This window comes from Trichosurus vulpecula, chromosome 2, assembly GCF_011100635.1.
Source record: "Trichosurus vulpecula isolate mTriVul1 chromosome 2, mTriVul1.pri, whole genome shotgun sequence".
Classification (NCBI taxonomy): Eukaryota; Metazoa; Chordata; class Mammalia; order Diprotodontia; family Phalangeridae; genus Trichosurus; species Trichosurus vulpecula.
In genome coordinates this window covers 50,391,884-50,411,508 of record NC_050574.1, presented here as the reverse complement: position 1 = coordinate 50,411,508, position 19,625 = coordinate 50,391,884, and the positions used below count along the sequence as shown (strand labels likewise).

Sequence of the window (19,625 nt, the reverse complement as noted above, 5' to 3'; positions counted from 1 at the left end):
CACTGGTTTTGGCTGCAGAGAACCTGGAGTTAAGTCTGTCTCTGCTACTTCTAAGTATGACCTTAGCCCATTTCTTCTTCTTAAACAAACCTGGGGAGGGATGTCAGATCCTTGGGATCTTATGCTCTTCCTTTAGAAAATCATCAGCTTATGTAGATATATTCCCATGTCACCAGTCTACTCAGCAGTTCCACTAGTAATGACAGGTCTATTTTACACGTAAGGGAATTGATAATGAATTATATGTTTGCCAAAGTTATAGATGCCAGTGTCCTCTAGAATTGGAACCGATCAAGGAAAAGAAAATGCCAGTGAAAAGAATTTTTGACTGGAGAGGGGAGAAGTGGAGAAATACCATCATGGGCATCACATAAGATATATAGGTTCCTTCAAGACACTGCCTTCTGGTGTCAATAGATATATACAGGAAGCAGCTCTATCGGAAGGTCTATGTGGCAGTTGTCTACTTGCATACTACTTTGATGTCCAGGAAATTAATTCTGACCTAGTAAGCAATCCTATTGTAGAGCATCAACAATTGAAGGTCCTTCAACATCAGTAATGCCAAGTAATGGCTCCCAAATGATAATTGATTAGTTTAAATAATAATACTTCTTATTAGTTTCCCACAGCAATAGGTTTCTCAGCCTCCAGTCTCATCTTTCTCTAATACATTCTTCTCCCAGTTGCCAAACTGCTAATTATTCCTAAAGAACAGCTCTAATCAGCTCAAGATGTTTCAGGGGCTCCCTCATATATGACATAAAAACTCTTCTTTTCAGCAGTCAAAGCCCCTTACAATCAGGTTGCAAATTCTTTTTTCAGACTTGTTTCACGTGATGCCTTCTTGAGCCCTCTGTTTTATTGTCCAGGTGATTTATTTGCTGGTTCTCACACATGACATTCCTTGCCCCAGAACTGAGCCCTTGCATAAATTATTTCCTGTCCTTGGAGTGGTTCCCTCTCTTCAGCTTTGCCTTTTAGAATCCCTACCTCCATTCGAGGCTTGGCTCTATCCCTGCCTCCTACCTGAGCTCGCTCCTCATTCCCCCGATATTTACTACTTCTCCACACCCCCCCCACCTCATGAAATTACTCTGTATCTATTTTCTGTTTCTTTCTCTCTGTACATGTTGTTTCCTCCAGGAGAATGTAAGCTCATAGAGGGTAAGGATTTGTGTCACCTTTGTCTGATACACAATAGGAGTTTAATAATGTTTGTTGAATTGAAGAACAACAAAGAAGCATGAATTGGAGACACTATCTGGGCAGGCAGCTTTCAAATATGCACAACTACACACACAGACACAGACAGACACAGACAGACAGACACAGGCACAGACATGCACACAGACAGGCACAGACACGCACACAGACAGGCACAGACACGCACACAGACAGGCACACGCACACAGACAGGCACACGCACACAGACAGACACGCACACAGACCAGGCACACGCACACAGACAGGCACACGCACACAGACAGGCACACGCACACAGACAGGCACACGCACACAGACAGACACGCACACACAAATTCATCCTTCATTCTGAAACACAAAGAATGATGGAAACTGGGTGGTTTGACAGTCTTCCAGTTAAGGAGCTCACTCACATCAACCTCCCAAATGCCAGCACCTTGCCCTATCTCACTCACTGCATGATTGATGTACACTTCCCTAGCTCTGGTATTTGAGGAGCAGCTGAAGGCATCCATTGGGATGGAAACGTCCATCCCTGACAGAAGCATCTGCCAGTTCACATGTTCTCTGAGAGCTGCAAAAGCCATTCTCCATTAGCCAGGAGGCACGAGGAGTTTGGCTGCATCATAAAGTATATGGATCAAATTAAATACCTACTATGTGCAAGACACCGCAAATACAAAAGTCAAATAATCCCTGTCCTCAGGAGGCTTACTTTGTATCACCTGTAGATAAATGTATATGGTACATCAAAAATAGACACAAAAGAAGGCACTAGCAGGTAAGCAGACTGATTAAAAAAGCCTTCTACAGAAGGTGGCACTCAGCTGAGTTTTGAAGGAAGCCAGGGCCACTGAGAGGTAGAGATGAGGGTGGACAGCATTCTAGGTATGAGGGCCAACCAGTGCAAAATTGTAGAGTTGGGAGATTGAGCACTGGGTGAGGAACAGCAAGTAAGCTAGTATGACTGTAGGCTCCATGAGGGCAGTGTCTGTCTTTTGTCTCTTTTTGTATCCCAGGTGCTTAGCACAGTGCCTGACATATAGCAGGTGCTTAATCAATGTTGATTGCTTGATTAATTGGATTATGGAACATGTGAAGAGAATCATGTGTAAGGAGATGGGAGAGATAGGAAAGAGACAGATAGTGGTTAAAAGGAAGCAAGTAGAGTTTGTTGAATGAGTAGATGACATGGTCTGACCTATGCTTTTTAGATAAATCTTGTCTAGTAGCTTTGTGGAAGATGGACTGGAGTTGAAGATAATGATGCTAAGAGACCATATGCCAGGTAGGTCACGTGGTGGGTACAAGGATAAGACAAAGTCTGGAAAACTTGAGTTCCAATCCTAGCTCAGATACCTCCTAGCCACATAACCCCGGCATGGCACAACCTCTTGAGACCTTGATTTCCTCATCTACAAAATGAAGGTGTTAATAATAGCATCTACCTCACAAGACTGTTGGGAGGATCAAATTAGATAATGCACGTACAATGCTTTTCAAACCTTAAAGCACTGCATTAATTCTGGATATTAATGGTATTATTAGGAAGTTACTGCGATAGTCTATTAAGGAAGTGGAAAGTGATTAAACTAAGGTGGTTGTGAAAGCAAAAAGAAAGGGACCCAAGATTTGGCACCCAAATGGATACCTGGGGCAACAGCAAGCAATCCAAGGTGATGCCAAGCATGCAACCAGAATAATCCCATGTATCCTCAATATTAGTAGGGAATAAGGTTATAGAATAACTGTGGGTTTGGGGAAAAGATGGTGAGTTCTATATTGGATTGTTGAGCTTGAGATATCTGTGGGACATCTGTCTCTACTTTCTCATCTTTCACTTACTTTTAAACTACTTGCAATCTGACCCCACTTCTCAATAAAAACTGCTTTCCAAGGTCACCTATCATCTCTCCATTGCTATATACGGTGAAATTTCTCAGTCAACCTCTTTTCTGACCTCTCTAACAGCATCTGGAATGTCACTGTTATTGATCTCTTCCTCCACGGATTTTTGGGACACTGATCTGTCATAGCTTTCTTCCTATTTATCCCACAGATCCTTCACAGTTTCCTTTGCAAGATTATTCATATCCTGACTACTGTGCCTGAGTATATCCCAGAGTTTTCTTTCTCTTTCTATATTCTTGGTGATACCATCACCTCCCATGGATTAAATCATCATCTCTATGCATTATTCCAAATCTATATCTCTAGCCACCAGCTCTCTTCTGACTTCCAGTCCTACCTGCTTGATGCATCTACACCTAGATATCCCATAAGCATCTCAAACTCAGCCTGCCCAAAACCTGAGTCATTATCTTTGCCTCTCAACCCTTCTCTCTCCCAAATTTCCCTATTTCCATCAAGGTGTCACCATTGACTAAGCAAAGATAATAGGATAGCAGCGAGAAGTGCAGTGAGTTTCTTCTCCCTCAACTCATACCCAAATAAAATTTCTCCCAATGGATCTAGAAAATGAACCACACCACATCCTGATGGGAAAAAAAAATCAAGAAAATGTCATGAGTCACCTTGCCAGGCTAGGGAGGCACAGGAAGACAGAGAGGGCAGTAGAGATCGATCAGGACCAGAGAGAACCCCAGAGTACTTCAGCTCCCAAGGAGATGCTAGACACCAGGTCCAGAGGAGATCACAAATCCATTCCAGGCACAATGATGGCAGCAAATACCAACTGCAACTTTGTCACTCACTACCCAGTTCTAGATCATAGATCCAAGGTAAGCGAGAAGGGGACCTATGTGCAGGCGCAGCATTCTAGGGTAGGGAACAATCACAAACCCTAGGCAATGTATGAAGAGAGGAACAAGTTCAGAAACAAGCAAAAGCAGAGTTGTTCAGACCTTAGGGGCAGAGAATGGTCTCATCTCTAGGTTCTATTGCATACTAAAGTCTGCAGAGAAATAACCAGAGCAAGAGTCCTAGACCAAAGAAAATTCTATAGTTCTTTTATTCTAAACCATCAATTTCCTAGCTAATTGATGGAGGTTGAGTCTAGCAACAGCCTCCTGATGAGACCAAAACCCATGTCAAAAACCTGCATAGCTCAGACCAGGATAGAGAGAGGTGGGGAGCCAGACTTTGCCCTGGATCAGACCACTTTGGGAGTATTCAAATCTCACAGGTCCCCAGTCTGAGTTGTTCCCCAATAACCTAAAATAACACAATACTCAATATCCTAAGAAAGATCAGTCTAAACTTCATTCCACAAGTATGTAGAGCGTAACCCTGGTATTAAGTCTGAGGCCAGAAAGTAGGCCAGAAGAATGAGCAAATAAAAAATAATCCTACCATAAAAGGTTCTTACGGCGACAAGGATGTTCAAGATATATAAACCCAGAAAAAGAGAATGCCTGCAAAATCATCTACAAGCAAAACCCCAAAGAAAAACACATCTGGAGCACAAATTCACCAGAGTTCCTAGAATATGTGAAGCAAAAGTTAAAAATAAGAGTTAATTTTTTATATAAATGAAATGAGAACTCTAGGAGAGTAAATGGAAAATAAGCGAAAGCTATGGAAGAAAGAACCTGAGAGGGAGTTAACAGTTTGGTGCAAGAAGTTCAAGACATCACCCATGCAAAAAACTCCCTGAAAATTAGAATGGACCAAAAAGAAGCAAATAACTCCATGAGATAACAAGAAATATTAAAACAAAGTGAAAAAACTTTTTAAAAATAGAAAATATCTCATACCAAAAACAGCTGACCTAAAAAACAGATTAAAGTGGAAAAAAAACTAAATCATTGGCCTGAACTCCACAATGGAAAAAAAAGAACTTGGATATCATAATTCAAGAAATTTTAAAAGAAAACTTACCAGATATCTTACAGGGCAAAGTTGGAATAGAAAGAATCCAATGGTCCCTTCCTGAAAGAAACCCCAAATGAAAACTCCCAGGAATCATATAGCCAAAATGTATTTAGAGCATCCAGAAAAAGAAAAAAAATATTGCAAGCAGCTAAAAAGAAAGAATTCAATTATTAAGGAGCCACATCCAGGATCATACATGACTTAGTAACCACCACAAAAAATGACAAGAGAGTTTGTAATATGACATTCCAGAAAGCAAAGGCCATAACCTTACAATCACAAATAACTTACCTGGCAAAACTGAATATAATTATATAGAAAGGGAATGGACTTTTAATAAAATAGAGGAGTTCCAAGCATTCCTGATTTAAAAAAAAACACAGCTTTGTAGAAACTTTAAAGTTAAAACATAAGAGTGAAGAGAAACACTAAAAGATAAACATGAATAAACCATCATAAAGACTTAAACAAGGATAAACTGCTTATATTCACATATGGAGAGATGAAACATTTGACTCCTCTAAACCCTTATCATCAGAGAGAGTCTAATTAGACACGGTCTGGAAGTAGTTTTGTTATGTCTTGATAACTTAAAAAAATAACAGAAAGAGAAAGGATGAGGAATATACTTACAGGGGGAAGGGAAAAGAAGTTTAGAGAAAACATCTCACATGATCAGGGTGAGCAAATAGAAGGCTATGCAAACAAGGAAAAAGAGAGTGGGCAGAGAATAGCCAGTATTTGACATCTCATTCTCACCTGAACTAGTCAAAAAAAGAAGAATATATACACATTCTCACACACACACACACACACACACACACACACACACACACATATACATTTGGGTACCAAAATACATTTCACTATACCAAGTCCTAAAATACTGTAAGACAGCAAATGAATGATGCCTGTTGCCCAAATGTTTATATATGTTCAGATGGTCAACCTATAGAGCTCATATGGAAGCTAGGTGGCACAGACTTGGAATCAGGAAAAGATGAATTCAAGTCCTGATTTAGATACTAGCTAGGTGACAGTGGGCAAGTCACTTAAATTTTATCAGCTTCAGTTTCTTGATATGTAAAATGGTGGTGATCATAGCACCAACCTCCCAGGGTTGGCATAAGGATCAAATGAGTTAACATATGCAATGCACTTTGCAACCCTTAAAACATTATAGAAAAACTAGTTATCATTACTATGCATTTTCATGTGTATCTTGGACAGGTAGTACAAATGTACAAAAAGTTGGGCATAGAACAAAAAAGGAAAAGGAGACTGGGTTGGGCTGCCTTTTTGGGCTACTCTTTTTAGTGATGCCCCCAAAAAATGTCTCACATGAAGAAGAGGTGCATCTTTTAATACCAGTATCCTGCTGACTGAAGACAACATGGCATAGTAAAGAGAGTGCTGGCCTCAGAATCAAGAAGATCTGGAGGCCAACCTCTGACATACACAACACATGCAAATTCCTTAATGTCTCATTGCTCTGGACTACTCTATAATACTAAGTTTGGGGCAGGCACCAATCTGCATTGGCAGAATACATTTCTTCACTGGGGAGTTCCGTTTACCAAGTTCTAGATCTCAACTTTAAAAAATCTACTAAAATATTATGACTATGATTCATGAAACCCTATAGTCTCTGAGGGCAACTAAATGGCACAAAGGATAAATAGAGCCCTGGGCCTAGAGTCAAGAAGACCCGAGTTCAAATCCAGCCTCAGACACTATCAGTGGAGCCCAGTGCTTAATCCTGTTTGCCTCAGTTTCCCCATCTGTAAAATAAGCCAGAGAAAAAGATGGCAAACCACTCCAGTTTCTCTGCCAAGAAAACCCCAAATGTGGTCATGAAGAATCAGACATGACTGAACCAACTCAACAAATAGTCTCTAAGGAATTACAGGAGTATCACTTAGAGGCTACTTCTTGGTCCATTATATGGCCCCCTATCACATAGAGGGCCATGAAGAGGTGGCAGAACGGGGGATAAGCAGACTGCAACACAGCAAATAAATAATTATGAAAATATATAGGGATAAAATATGAAGGAATAAAGGACAATAAATAAGTAAGAATAAAGGATATAGGAACATATGATTGAAAAATAATTTAGACTGGTCAAATGGCAAGAGCAAGAAGTGACACACCAGTCTGTGTGTTTCACCAGTACTATCAGCTTAATGGGAAAAAAGATGGATCCTAGAATGTTGGACGGACTCTCTGTGCTGAACTCGTGGAAAAGCATGGGCAAGAATCCCACAGGATGGGCTGCAATCTGCATCCTCTTCAGAGGGAACACCTACCTTGATGAGATGATGATAAATAACATTTATATAACACCTACTATGTGCCAAGCACTGTGCTAAGTGCTTTACAATTATCTCATCTAATCATCACAACAACCTTAGCAGGTACTAGTATTATCCTCATTTTATAGTTGAGGAAACCGAAGTAAATAGGGTTAAGTGACTTGCCTAGGGTCACACAGCTAGTAAGTGTCTAAAATTGGATTTGAACTTGGGTCTTCCTGACTCCAGGACCAGCACTCTATCCACTGCTGCCTTGTCTTTTACAGTGATCTCTGCTAGCATTTCACTCTCCTAAAAGAATGAAAGCTCAACCACGGCAATAACCTTCCTTCATTCCTCTCTAGCACTCCCGACTTTGCGAGCTTTCTCTACCATGCCGCTGAAGACTCCTCACCCTAGCAGTTCGCTCTGCCCCTGGACTTTTCAGCCTCTCTGACCCCAGGGCCTCTTCTTCTGATTGACTATTTCTTCCTAGAACCTCCATTTTACAAAAAACGTACAAGACAGACATGTATGTCCTCATTACTCTCCAGGCTCTACCCCTGACCCTCCAGACTTTCTCCACCATGTCCTGCTGAGGCACCTTCTTCCCTCACCCCTTTTCAATTCTCCTTTATATGTTGTCTTCCCCCATTAGAATGTATGCTCTTTGAGGGCAGGTACCATCTTCTTTTTCTTGTCTTTATGTTCTCAGCACAGTGCCTAGCACATAGTAAGGTCTCCTTCCAAATGCTGAATTCTTCCCAGGGACCAGCACAGACTTACATGCAAAAGAATGTAATGAACAGATACAAGAGATGCCCCAGTGACACACCCTTTGGTATTCCAGATGAGAAGGTTTCCTTGAGAGCTATAAGGTTTCCTTGAGAGCTATATAGTATAGTCTTTCCTGACAGCAGATGGGCCAAATTTCATTGCCAGGGAAGTGTGAATCCCGGAGTGTCGCACCATCGTTGTGCTCCTAACAAACATCTGGGTTCCGTTTGTGTTTTTCTGGAGAAGGAGGGGCATGAGAGCCAGAGGAGGAACCCAGTCACAGAGAGAACCAACCCTCTATCAAATTTGCATGAGGGAAAGAAGGGGTTTTAATTACTCCTTTTCTTAACCTCATTGTACCTTGAGGTATTTTAACATTACTCTCCCTGGCAGGCCGGATTGATTGATTGTCTCTTGGCATTCAGAAACCCTGATTAATGTAAAACTAACCGGTCGTTCTGAACTCTGGGGAATTAATCACTTAAATGTGGGAATTACTCAATAAACCGTTCAAACACGCTATAAACCAAGCCATTAAAAATTAATCGCTCGACATCCCTGCCATGTAAACACAGCTAATAAGATTCTGGCAGCTGAGAGTGGGAAGGAAGTTAAAAAAAAGTTAGCCAGTAGTCCTGGACAACCAGGATGGAGAGAAGTCAAACCCTGAGCTGCTCTTCAAACTTCTAGGAATGCTGGAATTGGTCCCTCTAGATGGTTTTTAGGGCAAGTCCATCCTCATCCGGATGGTACTACATAACCACTTCCATTTCTGCAGCACATTAAAGGTTAACTAACTTTTTTCTCTGCAACACAAGGAGGGTGTCATTATCATTATGCTACAAACAAGGAAATTACAACTCCAAGAAGTAAAGCAACTTGCCTGTGACCACAGAGCTGATAGGATAGAGTTGGGATTCAGACCAAGGTCACCATAAATTAGGACTACCTTGTACTGGACTAGAAGCAAAGAGGAAGAAAGGAGGTGGTGGTACCCACAGAGCTATTGCCCACAACCATGACAGGGAGGTTAAACAATAGTACCTTCTCTGGCAGTATTTTTTTTTCTTAAAAGATTTCCTCTGGGTATGATAGCTCAAAGCAATAAGTACTCCCCAAACTAAATTTGGCCAATGAAATACTCTGAGACTTGAAATATGTTGATGGAATTCATAAATGCTGATCCCTATGGTGGAAATCTTGGCATTTTAACCAGGAGCAAAGGGAGGGAAGGGACATTTAAGTGCAAAGTAGAAGGCACATTTTCATACTGAATATATTGCAATATGTAATATATACTGATACATACATAATTTCATATGTAATATTTTGAAGTAGAAAAAATTCCATGGAAATATTGAAATTTCAACAGTCTGACTTTCTAAGTAGAGGCAGCATCATGTGTAAATTTGGTGTCAGGAATAGCTAGATTCAAATGTCTGCTCTACCACTTACTAAGTGTGTGAGCTTGAACAAGTCACGCTCTCCAGACCTCGGTTTCCTCATCAGTAAAATGAGGGAGCTGGACCGAATGACTCCATGATCCTATAATCTCTAGTTCCATACCCCAAGAGAAGCTGAGGATTCTGTAAGGATCCCATAAGTCTATAAGTTTTTTAGATACTGTTCTCAGGCATGTCTTTAAGTAGAATCATTATCTAAAGTGATGTCAAACTATAAGTATCTATTGTCCCAACAGGAATTTACAAACAGAATCACTTCCTCACCCCTGGCTGACAAATCAGTCATAAACTGTCAAGTCTTAGCTGTTAGAGAAAGAAATGCATCTCCCGAATCCTGCTATATTCTTTCCTTTTTTTCCATTAATATCAAATTAGTCAAGAATTTATGAAGTCTTCTATCATATGCCAAGAAACCATACCATAGGTAGAGGGATCTACAAAACAGAAATGAAACAGTCCCTGCCCACAGGAGTTTATATTCTAACGTGTTTCTATTTAGGTAGATACAAAACAGTCTTCTATAATCTACAAAGCCTTCCCATGCAAAAACCTTATGAGGCAAGTAGTGCAAAAAAGTATGCCTATTTCAGAGATTACAAAACTGGGGTGAAAGGGAAATGACCTCTCCAAGGTAACACAGCTAGGATTAGAACCCAATGTCTTGTTCAGTCGTATCTGATGCTTCATGACCCCATTTGAGGTTTTCTTAGCAAAGATACTGGAGTGCTTTGCCATTTCCTTCTCTCACTGTTTTACAGGTGAGGATACTGAGGTAAACAGTGTTAAGGAATTTTCCCAGGGTCACACAGCTCGTATGTGTCTGAAGCTGGAGTTGAATTCAGGTCTTCCTAACTTCCTAACAGGCTTAGTGCTCTATCCACTGAACCACCCAACTTCCCCGGAAGAGAACTTAGAGATAGCTAAATTCAGCTCCTTCATTTTATAGATCAAGACAAGGAGACCAAAGGAAGTTAAGTAACTCACCCAAAGTTACAGAGTAAAGGGCAAAACTACTAGAGGGAAGGGAATAAGTCTTTATACAGCTCCTACTATGTGCCAGGCACTGTGCGGAACATTTTACAAATATTATTTCATTTGATCTCACAACAAGGTATATGCTGTTTTTATAACCATTTTATGTTTGAAGAAAACTGAGGCAAACAGAGGTCAAGTAACTTGTCCAGAGTCACACAGCTAAGTGTCTGAGGCTAGATTTGCACTCAGGTCTTCCTGACTCCATGACAAGACTCTATCCACTGCACCACCTAACTACCTCAAACCTAAGTCTTCCAAGACCAAAGCCAATATTCTTTCCCCTTTACCAGCCTACTTCTAGACCAGCGGCTCTTAACTCGGGGTCCATAGATAAATTTCGGGGGTCCATAAACTACAATGGGAAAAATCTTTGTTATCATAAACCTCTAACTGAAATTTAACATTTCATTCAATTATTTAAAGATAATAATGAGAAGGGCCACATTGGCTTCATGACTGCCCAAGAGGCCCAGGACACAAAGAAGATGTAGAAGCCCTGCTTTAGTGGATTACAAATTTTCCTTGTGTTCTAGCATGCCAAATGATACAGCAACACAATTACATCACAGTTACTCATCGCATGATTTTGATGATTTCACTTTTCTGCTCAAAAAAACCTTCAATAGCTCCCTTTGACCAATAGGATAAGCTAAACCCATTGGCAGAGTAAGCAAAGTGCTAGACCTGGGGTCAATCAGTAAGCAAGCATTTATTAGGCGCCTACTGTGTGCTGGGCATTGTGCTAAGTGCTGGAGATACAAAGGAAGGCCAAAAAGAAAAAAAAACGGTCCCTTCCCTGAAGGAGCTCACATTCTAATGGGGAGACAACATGCAAATAATTATGGACAAACAAGCTCCAGACAGGATAAACTGGAAATAATCAACAGGAAAAAAGGTGCTAGAATTAAAAGGGGTCAGGAAAGGCTTCTTGAAAAAGACAAGATATCGGCTGAGATTTGAAGAAAGCTGGGGAAGCCAAGAGGTGGAGCCGAGAAGGGGGGACAGCCAAAAAGGAGGCCCTGAATCCAGAGGAGGAATGAATGACCAGCAAGATAGTCAGTGTCACTGGATAGCAGAGGACAAGGGAGAAAGAAGGGAGGCTATAAGAACACTGGAGAGATGGCAGGTTATTAAGAGCTTTGAACACCAAATAGAGGATTTTTTTTTTATTTGAACCTAGAAATGATAAGGAGCCAATGGCGTTTATTTAGCAGGGAAGAGGGGGTGAGAGTCAGACCTGAGGGAGATCCAAGCTCTTAACTTCTGTCTGACTCAGTTTCATCATACATAAAATTGGAATAATAATAGCGCCTGCCTCTCAGAATTTTTGTGAGGAGGAAATGAGATCACGTTTATATAATGTTTTGCAAACATCATTGTTTGTCCTTCATTCCCAGAGTACCAATGACATCACGATGATGATGTCACGCCTTACACATGAATTGGCTGTGAGCAAGGCAGAGCTGTGTAAAGTTCTCAGTCCCACTCTCTCCTCCAGTCATAGAAGTCCAGTGGCCAGATGAAGGTCAAGATGACTGGCAATGGCCCAGGATACAGTCGGCGACCTCACAAACCTCAAAGCACTATATAAATGTTAGCCATTGCTATTATATTCAACTTGGCCTTTGACACCTCCTACAATCTGGATCCAATCCACTTGTCATATCATTTCCCTTCAGGTATACTCCAATTCTTGCCAAACTGGATTACTATAGCTTTTCCTTCTTCCTTCTCCCACACCTCTGAGTGTTTGTGCAGGTGGTCTCAAATGCCTAAAATACCCTCTCTGCCAGTTGAAGCATTTATCTTCCTTCAAACTCAGCTACCACCTTCTTGAAATCTTCCTTAATTTTCTCCCCACCGCTTCTCCCATCTGTGAGGTTGGAGTGCTCTTCCTTCACATTTTCCTGGCTAACTTTGCCTGGATCTTTCCCTTGTTCCCATCTTATTCTACCTTGAAAAATATTCATGTGGGTATATATCATTCCCCACCCCCACCCATTAAAATGAAAGCTCTTGGAAGGTAGAAGTTGTGCCATTTCCATCATTATTTCCCCAATACGAAGCACAGGACCTAGCACACAAGAAGTAGTTAATAAATGTAATTGCTCAGAGTTGCTCCAAAGCCAAGCATCAGGTTGCATCCTGCATTTCTTTTTCCTGTAGACCTGACTATATGTACAGTTGCAGACTGTCTATTCTCCGTGTTGGGGAATCTCTGTTTGGCACATGTTCTAACATCATTAACAATAAATGGCCTCTGAAGCAACTGAGGCTCTGAGAGGTTCTGGCTTGCTCAAAACTATACAGCTAATAAAATGTCAGATGTGGAATTCAAACCCTGTGTCTTGACTTCAAGTCTGTGTTTCTTTTCTTCTGTATAGGTCTATATCCTCCCTCCTTCATCTGCTCAGCCCTCTTAGTCTATGATCCCTGAAGGCAGAGATATTGCCTATTCTTTCATCATTCCAAGATAGAGGTATTAGAGGGTACTCAGGCAGTAACATAAACAGATCTTCCAGTTAACCTAGGAGCCTCCCATTAGCGAAGCTACCTGACCAAAGTTCCGCCTAAAAGGAGACACTCCTTTTTCTTCCTTCATTGTATTCTACTCAAACGATTATATAATATTTAATTGTGCAAACTCTACATCTAGCCACCCAGCATTCCCAGCATCCAGAGGGGTTCACCAGGCTGGATGAATACTTAGGTTCATAGATTTAGAGCTGAAAGAGACTTTAGAAACCATCTAGTTCAACTACCTCATTTACCAACGAGGAAAAAAAGCCAGAGAAAGTTCACTAACTTGTTTAGGGTCTCACAGCTAGTAGATATCCAAGACAAGATCTGATAGATTTTCGATCTTCCTGAATCCAAGTCCAGAGCCTCATCTACCAGACTATGCTGCCTTTCCTTGGGTATGTTGTAGACATGTTTGTTTCTCAGAACTAGATTAGGCTAGACAGCCTCTGAGGTCCCTCCAGATTCTGTGATTCTCTACTATCCTCCACATGGACAAGAGAAATCCATCTAACACTCCCCAATACAGCTGAGACTTTATAATGAAAGACTGTGGAGAGTTTAAAGTCTCTTACCCCAGAAGATACTTAAGATTTGGTGTGATAGAGGGAAAAGTCCTAACCCATAGAGCTGGCTTTGAGTCCCAGCTCTGACATTTACTAGCTTATGACCTTCCTGATTTCACAGAGTCATTCAGAGAAAAAAAAACTTCATCAACCTAAAAGAGATAGAGACATTAAAAAAACAATGAACCAGATGACCTCTAGTGTTCCCTGGTTAGTATTCAGTCAATGGAAATATAGCTCTAGAACCAACTACGACAAGTTAACTCATAACTTGGTCAGGTTCAGGGCTCTCAAGGAATATAGACAAAGGCTTGATCTGAGCCAATCTAACTACAGGGTTTATTTTTAGTATACAAACCACTAGCAGGATACACATTCATACCAAAAAAGAGAGTTAAATATCTGTGCATATGCTACCTCCCTGGCATTCCCAGGTCTTCATTTTGCCCTAGTATATGGAATTGAATCTACACTCATGTGTGGCTGGATACCATGAAACCAATTGGTTCTGGGTGGCCCACAGATGTTAGAGACTATGGGGTTTTATACCAAAATTGGCAAAAGTTGTTGAAGGTTCAGTCACAAAAAGTGACTGGGGTTTGTTTACCACAGAATATGCTAGGCAGGAACAGGTCAGGAAAGCCTGAATAGGGCTGGCAAAACTCCTCAGAATCAGGGGCTGCCTTTGTGTATATTTAGTCACCCCTGCTCTATCTCCATAGGAAGGTCATAGGACTATAGATTTAAAATCTCAAAGGACCTGAGAGACTATCTAATCAGCAGCTTGATACCGGGGCAACAATCCTGATATGAGCCAATAGGCTCAAAGATGAACAGCTGGAAGAACTAGAGGCCACCACATCCAATCGCTTCATTTTACACGCACAGGTACTAAATGACTTGCCCAGGGTCACACAGCTAGGAAGTATCTAAGGCAGGATCTTAACCCAGGTCTTCCTAGATCTGTCTAGTACTCTATCCAAGGTACCATGTGGCCTTTCAAATCCTCTCTCTGATTACCTTCGTTTCCTAAGCTAGGATGTTGGATTAGATGGTCTCTGAGGTCCTTTCCTGCTCTAGAACTATGAAGCTCCTCACAAGGTAAGCTAACTAGCCTGTGTCATACTGGTTGGGGTCAATGACCTTCTAATTCTTGGAGCTTAGGATGGATTCTTCAAGGCAAGTTCAACCATCAAAGATATATGTACCTCCAAAAAAAATCATATAAGTTATATTTCACTTGCCAACTATCTCTAGTTATCTCTCTCCCCCACCCCACTGACTAAAGAATTCAAGTTTATATAGAGGTTATGGATTAAAAGCTTATAAAGTAGCTTCTACACAATAACCTAGTGGGACAAGTAATACAAATATATTGTACCATTTTACAGATGGGGACATGGAGGCTCAGAGAGGGAATGTGATTTACTCAAGGTTATATAGAATCAGGTTACATAGAAAGGATCAGGAACAAGATTCAAATCCAGGTCTCCTGATTCCCTTTCTACTCCACCATTGAATCTAAGGCATTTCTTCTATTTCACTGTTTCCTTCCCTTCCTCCAACCTTGACATGTTAATGCATTTTAAGGGAAGGCTGTGTACCCCAACACACATATAGCTATAGTGAGTGAATAATGTCAGTGAACTCATCTACCCTGCCTCTTTGGGGCACCATGTCAAACCCAGTTCCAGTCCCCATCCCCTCTCCTGGTGCCCTTCCTACTAGAGCATCCCAGAGGTATCCAAATAAATCCCCAGAGTGCCAGGCTAGGCACACTGCATAACCAGCCAGGTGCAGGGCTCCATGGGGTTACCTGTGTTACTGCTGACTTTAGCTCCTCTACCCTGGCGAGAGACACAGCAGGGGGACATCTGTATGCCTGCAGCTGCTATGGAATTCGAGGAGCTGCCTGCTGGGCTTCCTGACTTTTATCAGCTCTGTTGGAAGGCCTGGGGAGGATTCCCAGGGTTCAATCCCAAGCAGGAAGCATGGGTGATTAAATGACACCATTTACCCGATGCCAAGTTCTCGGGCTCCATTGAAATCTAGTAATGGTCCAAGCTCAGCCTCAGCATGGAAACAGCTACATGCTCACATCCCAGTCTTGTGTAATTACTATAAACAGAATCTGAGCTGGGGAGGCAGGATCCTCTGTTGAAATCATGGGAGTGGAAAGAACACTGAGGAATCTCAGCATCCTGCCTGAAAGTCTTTGTGCTGGCTTTGACTCCAACTGTTCATGACAGGAGGTACCTTATGGAACCTCTGCTCTAACCCTATCATTGCAGAGATCAGGAAACTGAGTCCCAGGGAAGTTAAGTGGTCTGTCCAGCATCACATAGTGAGCTAGAGGCAGCACTGGTACTCCAACCAGCTCTTCTTACTAAGTCCAATTCACTTTCCACTGTGCCTTAACTTTGGCTCAGGGGTTGACTGGATGAACAGAGAAGGGACTGTTTGACCTCTAAGATTCAAGGGCACCATCCTAGTGTTTAATGTGATCTTCTCTTCTACAAAGTCCCCTTTCATGTCATACCCAACTCTCACCTCGAGATAAAAACCCCTATCCTATTATGTAGGGTCTCAGTGGCGACAAACCTACACAAAGCCCTTTGTTATGGGCTTTACACATCAGAGATTTAAGAAGAAAGAGAACCTCTTGCTACAAAAATACCCCCAAAAAAGTTTTTACTTCCAAAGAATCATGGCAACACAGTGAACTAAGTTGTGACTTTTTCCCACAGGACTCTAAGCCATGAGTTTCCCCAAGGAATGATTTTTAAAAGCTCAGTTTAGAATCACAACATAGTCACTGAAACTAGACTTGGACACATCAAGTCATAGAAAGGTATGGCTTAACAAACCAACATGGCCTGGAATCAAGAGGCATGGGGTTGGAATTCAGTTCTAATGCTTAGTTGTGTCACCTGACGTTGCCCACCTCCCTCCCACCCCTTTTCAGCCCCCACTTTTTGTGCTGTCTTTCCCCATTAGAATGTAAGTTTCTTGTTGGCAGGGGTTGTCTTGGTTCTTTTCTTGTCTTTGCATCCCAATGCTAGTAGCCCAGGACCCGGAACATAATGAAACATATATTAAATGCCTCCTATGTGCCAGACACTGAGCTAAGCACTTCACAAACATTATCTTACTTTATCCTCATAACAACCCTGGGAAGTTTTGTTGTACAATTGTTTCAGTCTCTTTGTGAGCCCATTTAGGGTTTTCTTGGCAAAGATGCTGGAATGGTTTGGCATTTCTTTCTTCAGTTCATCTTACAGATGAGGAAACTGGGGCAAACAGGGCAAAGCGACTTACCTGGGGTCACACAGCTAATAAAGTATCTGAAGCTGAATTTGTATTTGGGTCTTCCTGACTCCAGGTCCTATGCTCTACCAACTGAGCCACCTAGCTGCTTTTTGTGTAGGTGCAATTATTCTCCTCATTTTATAGTAGAAGAAACCAAGGCAGGGAGAGGTTAGGTGATTTGCCCAGGGTCACACACCATTAATAATGTGTTCTGAATTTGGGGCACAGAAGATGAAGAATCTACGCATAATCTGACATGTACCCTAGATTTGGTGAAAGGTTTCATTTGCCCCCAAAGAAATTATATGTATACTCTCAGGAACTAAAACTGTACAGAAAAAGTCAGCCAAGAGAGATAGGAAGCTCTCAAGAGTGAAATCCTGAAGACAGAGAAACAATTGCGATGAAGAAAGGAGGAATTTCCATTGGTTTGGTCGGATGTGCACAGAAAACTCACTGGTCAACTTGAATTTCCAAAAGGTATTAGTAGAACATGGAAGGAAGGTAAAGTCCTGGAGAATGAAGATGGAAGCCTGCCATAGATGCAGAAGCAGAGTGCTGAGGGCACTGAAGCTCAGAATGACCTAGGGCTCAATGGAAATCCTGAGGACAACAAAGTGCTGTTCCTGAGTCTGAGGAAAAGAGGAGGATCAAAGAAGGGATGGTATTAACTGAAAAAAGGGGAAATGTAGGGCTAGTCAACTCTTACTGGGGGCTTCTGTTTTCTCTGCCAAGGGGAATGATTTTGGAGTAGAACAGACAGAACAAAAATGGCTAACAGGAAATTCAAAACCAATATAAGTGGGGAGATAGTAAGTGAGCATTTGGCTGTACTTAATGAATGTAGGCAAGCTAGATTCCAGGATATGGAAAGAAGTGGCAGATCTGATTGCAGGGACTTCAGGCCTGAAAAAGGAAAATTCTTGTCATGATTTTTAAAAAGAATCCTTTTTTTTTTGTCTAGATTACCCCCATCTGGGTAGTCTATATAAGAGATGTCTCTGAAGATGGCAGCTGGTAAGCAAGGACTAGCGTGAGCTCCGTACCCGAGTCCCTCCAAAAACCTATAAAAAATGGCTCTGAACCAATTCTAGAATGGCAGAACCCACAGAACAGCAGAGGGAAGCAGGGCTCCAGCCCAGGACAGCCTGGATGGTCTCTGGGTGAGGTCTCTTCCACACGGAACTGGGAGCTGGGAACGGAGTAGAGCAGAGCCCAGTCTGAGGGGCGTGGACCATCCAGACCAGAAGCCGGGGGGAGGGGGCCCTAGCTCCCTGAATATGTGAGCTGCGGCAGTTACCAGACCCCTCGACCCACAAACACCAAAGACTGCGGAGAAGGTTAGTGGGAAAAGCTGCGGGAGTGGAAGGAGTTCGCGGTTCGGCTTCCAGCCCCGGGGGCAGCGGAGGTGGGGCAGCTACAGCTGTTGTTACTTCCGGGTCCAGGCCCACCTGGTGGGGGGAATTAAGTGGCGGATCACAGCAGGGGTGCAACAGCCTGCTGAAGATCTAAGCCCAGTCTGGACTGGGAGTTCTTGGGGAAGGAGTAGTGCGGGTCTGACAGAGCTGGCACCTCCCCCCCAAACGTGGAACATAGAACTCATTAGTCTACAAGCAGTCATACCCCACTGAAAAACTCAAGGGTCAAGTTAGTTGGTTGGGAATATGGCCAGGCAGCGAAAACGCGCCCAGATTCAGTCTCAGACTTTGGATTCTTTCTTTGGTGACAAAGAAGACCAAAACATACAGCCTAAAGAAGACAACAAAGTCATAGAGCCTACAACAAAAGCCTCCAAGAAAAACATGAACTGGCGCCAGGCCATAGAAGAACTCAAAAAGGATTTGGAAAAGCAAGTTAGAGAAGTAGAGGAAAAACTGGGAAGAGAAATGAGAAGGATGTGAGAAAACCATGAAAAACAAGTCAATGACTTGCTAAAGGAGACCCAAAAAAAATACTGAAAAATACACTGAAGAAAACAACACTATAAAAAACAGACTAACTCAAATGGCAAAAGAGCTCCAAAAAGCCAATGAGGAGAAGAATTCCTTGAAAGGCAGAATTAGTCAAATGGAAAAGGAGGTCCAAAAGACCACTGAAGAAAATACTACTTTAAAAATTAGATTGGAGCAAGTGGAAGCTAGTGACTTTATGAGAAATCATGATATTATAAAACAGAACCAAAGGAATGAAAAAAATGGAAGACAATGTGAAATATCTCCTTGGAAAAACCACTGGCCTGGAAAATAGATCCAGGAGAGACAATTTAAAAATTATTGGACTACCTGAAAGCCATGATCAAAAAAAGAGCCTAGATACCATCTTTCAAGAAATTATCAAGGAGAACTGCCCTGATATTCTAGAGCCACAGGGCAAAATAGAAATGGAAAGAATCCACCAATTGCCTCCTCAAATAGATCCCAAAAAGAAATCTCCTAGGAATATTGTCACCAAATTCCAGAGCTCCCAGATCAATGAGAAAATACTGCAAGCAGCCAGAAAGAAACAATTAGAGTATTGTGGAAACCCAATCAGAATAACCCAAGATCTGGCAGCTTCTACATTAAGAGATTGAAGGGCTTGGAATACAATATTCCGGAGGTCAATGGAGCTAGGATTAAAAC

General features: G+C 41.9%; 1 protein-coding gene across 1 annotated transcript in view; it reads right to left on the bottom strand.

The window, feature by feature from the left end:
• Positions 1-19,625, bottom strand: part of ACTL8 (actin like 8) — an 86,242-nt gene that overhangs the window by 19,814 nt on the left and 46,803 nt on the right. The window lies entirely within an intron of this gene.